This window comes from Manis pentadactyla, chromosome 11 (assembly GCF_030020395.1).
Source record: "Manis pentadactyla isolate mManPen7 chromosome 11, mManPen7.hap1, whole genome shotgun sequence".
Lineage (NCBI taxonomy): Eukaryota > Metazoa > Chordata > Mammalia > Pholidota > Manidae > Manis > Manis pentadactyla.
Window position 1 is genome coordinate 44,565,219 of NC_080029.1, and position 11,155 is coordinate 44,576,373.

The 11,155-nt window shown below is 39.5% G+C and overlaps 1 non-coding gene across 1 annotated transcript; it reads left to right on the top strand.

Moving 5' to 3' along the window:
• Positions 1-9,198: 9,198 nt before the first annotated feature.
• On the top strand, positions 9,199-9,259 carry LOC118929445 (U7 small nuclear RNA). Its single transcript, XR_005031574.2, has one exon. It is a non-coding gene; the product is annotated as a U7 small nuclear RNA (small nuclear RNA).
• Positions 9,260-11,155: the final 1,896 nt, after the last annotated feature.

Sequence of the window (11,155 nt, forward strand, 5' to 3'; positions counted from 1 at the left end):
GCCAGTTGAGAGCTGAGCTCAGGCTGGGGCGCCTGTGATGACTGCCTGCTGCATGGGAGCAGAAAGAGCAGATGGAGTAACAAGTTACCGGGGAGAGTGGCCATTGCACCTTACAGGTCTGTTGGCTGGCTTCTGTTTGCCTCCCACATGTGGAGTGAGCTGTGTGCTGGGCCAGCCCTGAGGGAGGAGTGAGCGGCACCCCCAGGATCCCAGCCCGAGCTCGGAGGGGCCAGAAGACGGTGTACTCAGCTTTGCTGCGGGGAAGCGGGAGCTGCGGGGCTGAACTGAGGAGCCACCCTCCCCGAGGCACACCTATCCGCCTTGTGCCAAGATGGTGAGGAAGCAAGTGGCCCTAAGGAAGAGAATGGGCCCTGTGCTTCTCCTGCACTCCCAAAATGTGTGTGGTGATGATGATGATAATGTCATATCAGCCAAACATTTCTTAGAGGCTTTACACGTGCTGTCTCATTTGGTCTTCATAACAACTGGATGGGGCAAATAGTATTATTATCCCTGTTTGACAAATGATAAACCTGAGTCCAAATGATAAACAACTTGCCCAAAGTCCCACTGGTAATACCAGCAGATCTCGGTCTCTGACCCACGTGTCTGCCCTGGACCCACACTGTTAATGAGTCAGCAATTCTGCCCCCTTGAGAGTTCATGCTTCAGAGAAATGAAAATTCATGCAGTCGTGATGACAGCACAGCGCCATTCAACATAGGTATCTAAGATGCTTTCCAAGAATGAATCACTGGGACAGCTCAGCCACATAAGTGCAGGACATGGGTTTGGGTTCCAGTTTATTTGCTTAGAAAGTCCTCATTCTATCTGACTTAGGAGTAGGAAAAGTGCATGCTGAGGATGTGGGCATGTCCGCAGGTGCTACAGGCCAACAGGACAGCACAGTTAGTGTCAAAACACCCCTGTGATGCTGCGTCACTGCTGGAGGGCATTTTGTTGCAATTAATGTGTGGATCACAACCTGTTCATATTCAGAGTGTGAGCTTCCAATGGCCAGCTCCTCTTAAAATTTTAATATAACATTGCTACAGGTGGAATTACACAAATTTACATTTCTTGTGATTCTCTTTTTTTTAATTTTTTTTAATTTTGGTATCATTAATCTACAGTTGCATGAAGAACATTATGCTTACTAGCCTCCCCCCTTCACCATGTCCCCCCCACAAACCCCATTACAGTCACTGTCCATCAGTGTAGTAAGATGCTGTGCAATCACTACTTGTCTTCTCTGTGTCGCACAGCCCTCCCCGTGCCCCTCCTCCACATTATACATTCTAATCATAATGCCCCCTTTCTTTTTTCCCGCCCTTATCCCTCCCTTCCCACCCATCCTCCCCAGTCTCTTTCCCTTTGGTAACTGTTAGTCCATTCTTGGGTTCTGTGATTCTGCTGATGTTATGTTCCTTAGTTTTTCTTTGTTCTTATACTCCACATATGAGTGAAATCATTTGGTATTTGTCTTTCTCTGCCTGGCTTATTTCACTGAGCATAATACCCTCTAGCTCCATCCATGTTGTTGCAAATGGTAGGATTTGTTTTCTTCTTATGGCTGAATAATATTCCATTGTGTATATGTACCACATCTTCTTTATCCATTCATCTACTGAAGGACATTCAGGTTGCTTCCATTTCTTGGCTATTGTAAATAGTGCTGTGATAAACATAGGGGTGCATCTGTCTTTTTGAAACTGGGCTGCTGCATTCTTAGGGTAAATTGCTAGGAGTGGAATTCCTGGGTCAAATGGTATTTCTATTTTGAGCATTTTGAGGAACCTCTATATTGCTTTCCACAGTGGTTGAACTAATTTACATTCCCACCAGCAGTGTAGGAGGGTTCCCCTTTCTCCACAACCTCGCCAACATTTGTTGTTCTTTGTCTGTTGGATGGTAGTGATCCTTACTGGTGTGAGGTGGTATCTCATTGTGGTTTTAATTTGCATTTCTCTGATGACAAGTAATGTGGAGCATCTTTTCATGTGTCTGTTGACCATCTGAATTTCTTCTTTGGAGAGCTGTCTGTTCAGCTCCTCTGCCCATTTTTTAGTTGGATTATTTGCTTTTTGTTTGTTGAGGTGCATGAGCTCTTTATATATTTTGTATGTCAACCCTTTATCGGATCTGTCATTTATGAATATATTCTCCCATACTGTAGGGTACCTTTTTGTTCTATTGATGTTGTCCTTTGCTGTAAAGAAGATTTTCATGTTGATATAGTCCCACTTGTTCATTTTTGCTTTTGTTTCCCTTGCCCGGTGAGATATGTTCATGAAGAAGTCATTCATGTTTATGTCCAAGAGATTTTTGCCTATGTTTTTTTCTAAGAGTTTTATGGTTTCATGACTTACATTCAGGTCTTTGATCCATTTCAAATTTATTTTTGTGTATGGGGTTAGACAGTGATCCAGTTTCATTCTCTTACATGTAGCTGTCCAGTTTTGCCAGCACCAACTGTTGAAGAGACTGTCATTTCCCCATTGTATGTCCATGGCTCCTTTATCATATATTAATTGACCATATATGTGTGGGTTAATGTCTGGAGTCTCTATTCTGTTCCACCGGTCTGTGGCTCTGTTCTTGTGCCAGTACCAAATTGTCTTGATTACTGTGGCTTTGTAGTAGAGCTTGAAGTTGGGGAGCAAGATCCTCCCCACTTTATTCTTCCTTCTCAGGACTGTTTTGGCTATTCAGGGTCTTTGGTGGTTCCATATGAATTTTTGAACTATTTGTTCCAGTTGGTTGAAGAATGCTGTTGGTAATTTGATAGGGATTGCATCAAATCTGTATATTGCTTTGGGAAGGATGGCCATTTTGATGGTATTAATTCTTCCTAGATAAGAGCATGGGATGAGTTTCCATTTGTTAGTGTCCTCTTTAATTTCTCTTAAGAGTGTCTTATAGTTTTCAGGGTATAGGTCTTTCACTTCCTTGGTTAGGTTTATTCCTAGGTATTTCACTCTTCTTGATGCTATTGTGAATGGAATTGTTTTCCTGATTTCTCTTTCTATTAGTTCATCATTAGTATATAGGAAAGCAACAGATTTCTGTGTATTAATTTTGTATCCTGCAACTTTGCTGAATTCCGATATTAGTTCTAGTAGTTTGGGAGTGGAGTCTTTGGGGTTTTTTATGTACAATATCATGTCATCTGAAAATAGTGACAGTTTAATTTCTTCTTTACCAATCTGGATTCCTTGTATTTCTTTGTTTTGTCTGATTGCCATGGCTAGGACCTCCAGTACTATGTTGAATAACAGTGGGGACAGTGGGCATCCCTGTCTTGTTCCCAATCTCAGAGGAAAAGCTTTCAGCTTCTTGCTGTTCAGTATGACATTGGCTGTGGGTTTATCATATATGGCCTTTATTATGTTGAGGTACTTGCCCTCTATACCCATTTTGTTGAGAGTTTTTATCGTGAATGGATGTTGAATTTTGTCAAATGCTTTTTCAGCATCTATGGAGATGATCATGTGGGTTTTGTCCTTCTTTTTGTTTATGTGGTGGAAGACGTTGATGGATTTTCAAATGTTGTGCCATCCTTGCATGCCTGAGAGATGAATCCCACTTGGTCAGGGTGTATGATCTATTGGTCTGTAATTTTCTTTTTTGGTGGGGTCTTTGCCTGGTTTTGGTATTAGGGTGATGCTGGCTTCATAGAATGAGTTTGAGAATATTCCCTCCTCTTCTATTTTTTGGAAAACTTTAAGGAGAATGGGTATTATGTCTTCTCTGTATGTCTGATAAAATTCCAAGGTAAATCCATCTGTCCCAGGGGTTTTTTTCTTGGGTAGTTTTTTGATTACCACTTAAATTTCATTGCTGGTAATTTGTTTGTTTAGATTTTCTGTTTCTTTCTGGGTCAGGCTTGGAAGGTTGTATTTTTCTAGGAAGTTGTCCATTTCTTCTAGGTTTTCCTGCCTGTTAGCATATAGGTTTTCATAATATTCTTTAATGATTCTTTGTATTTCTGTGGGGTCCGTCATGATTTTTCCTTTCTCGTTTCTGATTCTGTTGATGTGTGCAGATTCTCTTTTTCTTTTTATAAGTCTGGCTAGAGGCTTATCTATTTTGTTTATTTTCTCAAAGAACCAGCTCTTGGTTTCATTGATTTTTTCTATTGTTTTATTCTTCTCAATTTTATTTATTTCTTCTCTGATCTTTATTATGTCCCTCCTTCTGCTGACTTTAGGCCTCATTTGTTCTTCTTTTTCAAATTTCTATAATTCTGACTTTAGACTATTCATTTGGGATTGTTCCTCCTTCTTTAAATATGCCGGGATTGCTGTATACTTTCCTCTTAAGACTGCTTTCGCTGCATCCCAGAGAAGTTGGGGCTTTGTGTTGTTGTTGTCATTTGTTTCCATATATTGTTTGATCTCTATTTAATTTGGTCATTGATCCATTGATTATTTAGGAGCATGTGGTTAAGCCTCCATGTGTTTGGGAGCCTTTTGGTTTTCTTTGTACAATTTATTTCTAGTTTTATACCTTTGTGGTCTGAAAAGTTGGTTGGTAGAATTTCAATGTTTTGGGTTTACTGAGGCTCTTTTTGTGGCCTAGTATGTGGTCTATTCTGGAGAATGTTCCATGTGCACTTGAGAAGAATGTGTATCCTGTTGCTTTTGGATGTAGAGCTCTGCTAGATGTCTATTAGGTCCATCTATCTGTTCTAGTGTGTTGTTCAGTGCCTCTGTGTCCTTACTTATTTTCTGTCTGGTGGATCTATTATTTGGAGTTAGTGGTGTGTTAAAGTCTCCTAAAATGAATGCATTGCATTCTATTTCCTCCTTTAATTCTGTTAGTCTTTGTTTCACATATGCTGGTGCTCCTATATTGGGTGCATATATGCTTATAATGGTTATATCCTCTTGTTGGACTGAGCCCTTTATCATTATGTACTGTCCTTCTTTATCTCTTGTTACTTTATTTGTTTTGAAGTCTATTTTGTCTGATACTAGTACTGCAACACCTGCTTTTTTCTCCCTGTTGTTTGCATGAAATATCTTTTTCCATCCCTTGACTTTTAGTCTGTGCATGTCTTTGGGTTTGAGGTGAGTCTCTTGTAAGCAGCATAGAGATGGGTCTTGCTTTTTTATCCACTCTGTTACTCTGTGTCTTTTGATTGGTGCATTCAGTCCATTTACATTTAGGGTGATTATTGAAAGATATGTACTTATTGCCATTGCAGGCTTTAGTTTTGTGGTTACCAAAGGTTCAAGGTTAGCTTCTTTACTATCTTACTGTCTAACTTAACTAGCTTATTGAGCAATTATTAACACTGTCTGATGTTTCTTTATTTCTCTCCCTTCTTATTCCTCCTCCTCCATTCTTTATATGTTGGGTGTTTTATTCTGTGCTCTTTTGCGTTTCCCTTGACTGCTTTTGTGAGTAGTTAATTTTATTTTTTGCCTTTAGTTAGTATTTCGTTGGTCTGCTTTCTTTGCTGTGATTTTATTTTCCCTGGTGACATCTATTTAGCCTTAGGAGTGCTCCCATCTAGAGCAGTCCCTCTAAAATACCCTGTAGAGGTGGTTTGTGGGAGGCAAATTCTCGCAACTTTTGCTTGTCTGGGAATTGTTTAATCCCTCCTTCATATTTAAATGATAATCGTGCTGGATACAGTATCCTTGGTTCAAGGCCCTTCTGTTTCATTGCATTAAATATATCATGCCATTCTCTTCTGGCCTATAAGGTTTCTGTTGAGAAGTCCGATGATAGCCTGATGGGTTTTCCTTTGTAAGTGACCTTTTTCCTCTCTCTAGCTGCCTTTAAAACCCTGTCCTTGTCCTTGATCTTTGCCATTTTAATTATTATGTGTCTTGGTGTGTCCTCCTTAGGTCCTTCTGTTGGGAGTTCTGTGTGCTTCCATGGTCTGAGTGACTATTTTCTCCCCCAGTTTGGAGAAGTCTTCAGCAATTATTTCTTCAAATATACTTTCTATCCCTTTTCCTCTCTCTTCTTCTTCTGGTACCCCTATAATGCAGATATTGTTCCTTTTGGATTGGTCACACAGTTCTCTTAATATTGTTTCATTCCTGGAGATCCTTTTATCTCTCTCTGCATCAGCTTCTATACATTCCTGTTCTCTGGTTTCTATTCCATTAATGGCCTCTTGCATCTCATCCCTTCTGCTTTTAAGTCCTTTCAGAGACTGTTTTATTTCTGTAGTCTCCCTCCCTACTGTGTCAGTTAGCTCTTGCATTTTCTCTGCAGCTCCATCCAATGACCTTTATTTTGAATTCTTTCTCAGGGAGATTGATTAAGTCAATCTCCCCCAGGTTCCCTCTCAGGGGAGGATGTCTGTGTGATTCTGGTCTGGATCAAATTCTTCTGCCTTTTCATGGTGATAGAGGTAGTTGTGGGGAGTTGGCATGTGTGTCAGCTGGGAGAACATCCCTTCTTGCTAGTTTGTGGCCTTCCTCTCCTGGGAGAATGGCGACCCCTAGTGGCTTTTCCTGGGCAGCTGCTTGCAGACGCGGTCTCTGATTCTTGGGTGGGCCTCTTTGGAGTAAGCTCCACGTGGTTGCTGTGGGCGTGGCAGCCTCAGGCTCCTGCTCCACTATGGCGGGGCCACGGTGGAGGGGGAACAGGCAGGAGGCTGTTTATCACTGTGAGGAGCCTCTGAGCTGCACTGCCACCCAGGGATAGAGGGCACCCGGAGTTCCCCGGGGTTCCCAGTTGCTGGGCTGAGTGCGCTGGGATGCTTCTGTCCAGCTGTGAGGCTCCTATCCCTTTAAGACTTTCAAAATGCACTTGCTTTTCTTTTGTCCCAGGGGCACTGGCTGTGTGGACCTGCTCACAGGTTTACTGTTCCGTTTCCCTAGTATCCAGCACACCACACACTGTGTGTCTGCGCTCTGGTCTGGATGGCGGGGGCTGGGTGTTCGGCAGCCCTGGGCTCCGTCTCCCTCCCGCTCTGCCTGCTCTTCTCCCGCCGGGAGCTGGGGGGAGGGGCGCTCGGCTCCCGCGGGGCCGGGGCTTGTATCTTACCCCCTTCACGAGGCGCTGGGTTCTCGCAGGTGTGGATGTGGTCTGGATATTGTCCTGTGTCCTCTGGTCTCTCTTTTAGGAAGAGTTGTATTTGTTGTATTTTCAAAAATATATATATTTTTGGGAGGACATTTCCGCTGCTCTACTCACGCCGTCATCTTGGCTCCTCTTCCCCTTGTAATTCCCTTTTATCTTGAAACTGGAATTAAAAGACAAAGCATGGAAGATATAATTCTTGGATCTCAGGCTTTTTTGGTGGAGGTTGGAGGGGAAAGAAGGATAATAAAAGGATATTCCAAAAAAGATGTGCACATAAAATCCTGTACATGAATGTTCGTATATCTATTCTTAATAGCCAAAAACTGGAAACAACTCCTGTCCTTCAACAGGTGAAGAGTTAAGCAAACTGTCACATATCCCTACCATGGAATACTACTCAGCAGTAAAAAGAAATGAACAACTGATACTCGGCCAAAAACTGTACTTGCTACTCATTAAACTCTATTCCTATGGGGCTGACTACTTACCCTTTCTTTCATATACTTCTAAGAATACTGCAGGAAAAGAATGTAGCAGTCTTACAGTAGTCTGGGAAGTTTACTACCTGGGGCAGTTTGTGTTAGGAGTGGCTGTCAGCAGTGTAACACTAACATAACATTCAGTTATGTGTAAGTAGTGGTCTGATGGATCCAGCCTGTACCATTCATGAAAACTAGTTGGGCACATCTCTTCCCAATTTATGTTCAATGACAACACAATGGTAGCTTAAAATTAGTCATGGAGGAGCATTTACATCATGGAAATCAACAAATCAGGGGTTCCCCTGACCCTGAGAGCTAGTTATTAAAGCTTTACCAGCACACCTCTGTGGATAAGTCACCTGAGTTATTCTGAAAGGCTCCAAAGGTAGGTAGTGTGGATAACCCAAGATAGAGAAGTCTAAATCAGTTAATGTATCCCTCACTGCCACCCTGACAATCAGTTCTGAAACAGACATTTCACAAACCGGAAATAAGATTTGAGTGGGAAAACCTGGGAGGCCTGAATAAGGAAAATATTTGAGTTTTAATAAATGAAGTCCTTTCATAAATGTAAGGGAACATGGAAAATAGACCAGTTTGAGAGATCTTGGGAAAATAAAATGGCATCCAACACAGTGAGACAGGTTGTTGAAAGTGAAGAAAGCTGGGCAAAGTCAGAGAAGCCCACCTGTATGTGCTGTGTATCCGTCTTGAGGGAACGTGGCTCTGAGCCTACAGATTCACTGCTTGAGTGCCTCACAAGAAATTTTAATAACAAAAAACCGCATCTTAAAAAGTGTTGAGAAAATAGACACCCACCCATCACAAAAACTCTCAGCAAACTAGGAGTAAAGGGGAACTTCTTTAACTTGGTAGATTACCTACAAAAGAAAAAAAAGGAGCCTTACAACTAACATCAGGTTCATTACACACTTTTACATACTAATAATGACATGGAAAATTAAATTTAAAACACAATATCATTTACAATCATGCCTAAGAAAATAAACACTTAAGGTGTAAGCTTAATAAATATATAGAATCTATATGCTAAAAATTACAAAATGCTGATGAAAGAAATTGAAGAGGACCTAAATAAATGAGAAACATACTATGTTCATAGATTGAAAGATTCATAGTGAAGATGTAACACAGTGAAGATGTTAATTCTCCCCCAAACTAATATATAGCTTTAATGTAATCCCTATCAAAATCCCTAGCCAAATATTTTGTAGATACAGACAGCATTATTCTAAAATTTATATGGAAAGGTAACAAAACTAGAATAGCTAAAGCAATTTTTAAAAATAAGAATTAAGCGAGAAGAATGACTCTTTTTGATATTAAAGCCTACAATATAGCTACAGTAATCAAGACATTGCCAAAGGGATAAATACATAGGTCAATGGAGTAGAACAGAGAATCCATAAATTGACCCACACAAGTATGCCCAACTGATTTTTTATAAAAGAGCAAAATAAATTCAATGGAGGAAGGATAGTGTTTTCAACAAATGGTACTAGAGCAGTTGGACATCTGTAGCCGAAAAAAAGAAAACAAAACACAACAAAAAAGAAGAACCTTGACTTAAGGCTCTTACCTTATACAAAAATTAATTCAAAATGAATCACAGACTTAAGTGTAAAATGTAAAAGTAAGGATAAAATAGTATTACAGGTTTTTTAGGATTTAACTAGCAGGTTTCTGGTCCTTACCAGAATACCCCATGGTGGAAGGGTGAGGAGGGAATATAAAACTATAAAACTAATAAAAAAAGAAAAGAAAAATCTTTGGGATCTAGGGCTGAATAAAGGATTCTTGGACTTCATAACAAAAACATAACCCATACAAGGAGAAACCGATAAATTAGACCACATCAAAAATGAAATTTTTACTCTGCAAAATACTCTCTTAAAAGAATGAAAAGACAAGCCAGAGATTAGAAGAAAATGATTTGAAAGTACATATCCTAAAAAGGAACAGAATCTGGAATATATAAAAACTCAACATTAAAAACACAAACACTCTAATTAGGAAATGAGCAAAAGACATGAACATGTCATCAACAAGACACACAGATGGCAAATAAGCACATAAAAAGATGTTCAACAACATTAACCATTAAAAAAGTACAAATTAAGATCACAATGAGATATTGCTCCACACCTTTACGAATGGCTAAAATGGAGAACAATAACAATACCAAATACTGCTGAGGATGCAAAAACTGGATCACCCATAGCCACAGCTGGGGATGCAAAATACAACATCCACTCTGGAAAAAGTTTGGCATTTTTTCTATAAAACTAAATGTGCAACTATCAAACAACCCATCAATTGAACTCTTAGGTATTTCCCCCAGAGAATAAAACTTTATATTTATATCAAAAGCTGTATACAAATGTTTTTAACAGCTTTGTTCATGGTAGCCAAAAACTGGGAACAACCCACGTGTCTTTCAATGGGTGACTGGTTAAACAAACAGTGGTACATCATACCATGGAATAGTACTCAGCAGTGAAAAGGATGAACTGTTGATATGCACAGCTTGGATGAATCTCCAGGGAATTATGCTGAGTGGAAAAGGCCAATCCTCAAAAGTCACACACTTTATGATTACATTTATGTAGCATTCTTGGAATAACCAAATTACAGACATGGAGAATAAATTGGTAATTGCCAAGGGTCAGGGATGGGAGTTGGGAGGAGGCATGTATGGCTACAAAAGTGCAAAATGGGGGATCCTGTGATGATAGAAATGTTTCTTATCTTGACTGTGTCAATCAGATATCCTGCTTGTGATAATGTACTATGGTTTTGCAAGGCGTTACCACTGGGAGATGGAGTAAAGGCTATACAGGATCTTTCTGTCTTATTTCTTACCAATGCATGTGAATCTACAATTATATAAAATAAAAAATATAATTTTTTAAAACTATATCTCAGGAACTTGATTGTTTTCCTTTTACATTTATCTGTATTTTTCGCTTATAATTTTTGTAGCTTCCTTTGAAATTATTAGCCTACTTGTGTATTTAAGAAATATTAAAAATATTTGATCATTTGATGCAGTAATTCCAAGTCCAGAAGTATATCCTGAGAAAAAAATCCAAACTGCAGGCAAAGGTGTTCACTGTAACGTTGTTTATAGCACAAAAGCCTGAAACCAACTTTATGTCCAACATCCAAGGAAGGATTAAATAAAATATCATATCCAAATGATGGGATATTCTGCAACCATTTAAGACAATGTTAAGAACAATGAAAAATTCAGTCACATGATAAAATGAAAATGTTTAATATAATGTTAGAGGACAAAATGAAGGTAAAAAATTATGCATTCAATATGATTTTAGTAATGTACAGTGATATGGATAGTATGAGGGACATACTGCAAATGTTAGCTGTAATATTCTCTAGGTGACAGAATTGTGGGTGGGTTTTAGTGTCCTCTCCTATATTTTTTTAGTTTTCCACAATGAGCTAGCTACTGCTATGGTCTGGGACTCATTATTCTCCTTTCTAAGCCATGGTGTCCTCATTCATAAAATGGAGACAATAATAGTAACTTTCTTATACTTGTTATTACATCTATAGTGCTTAGCAAAGTACCTTATACACAA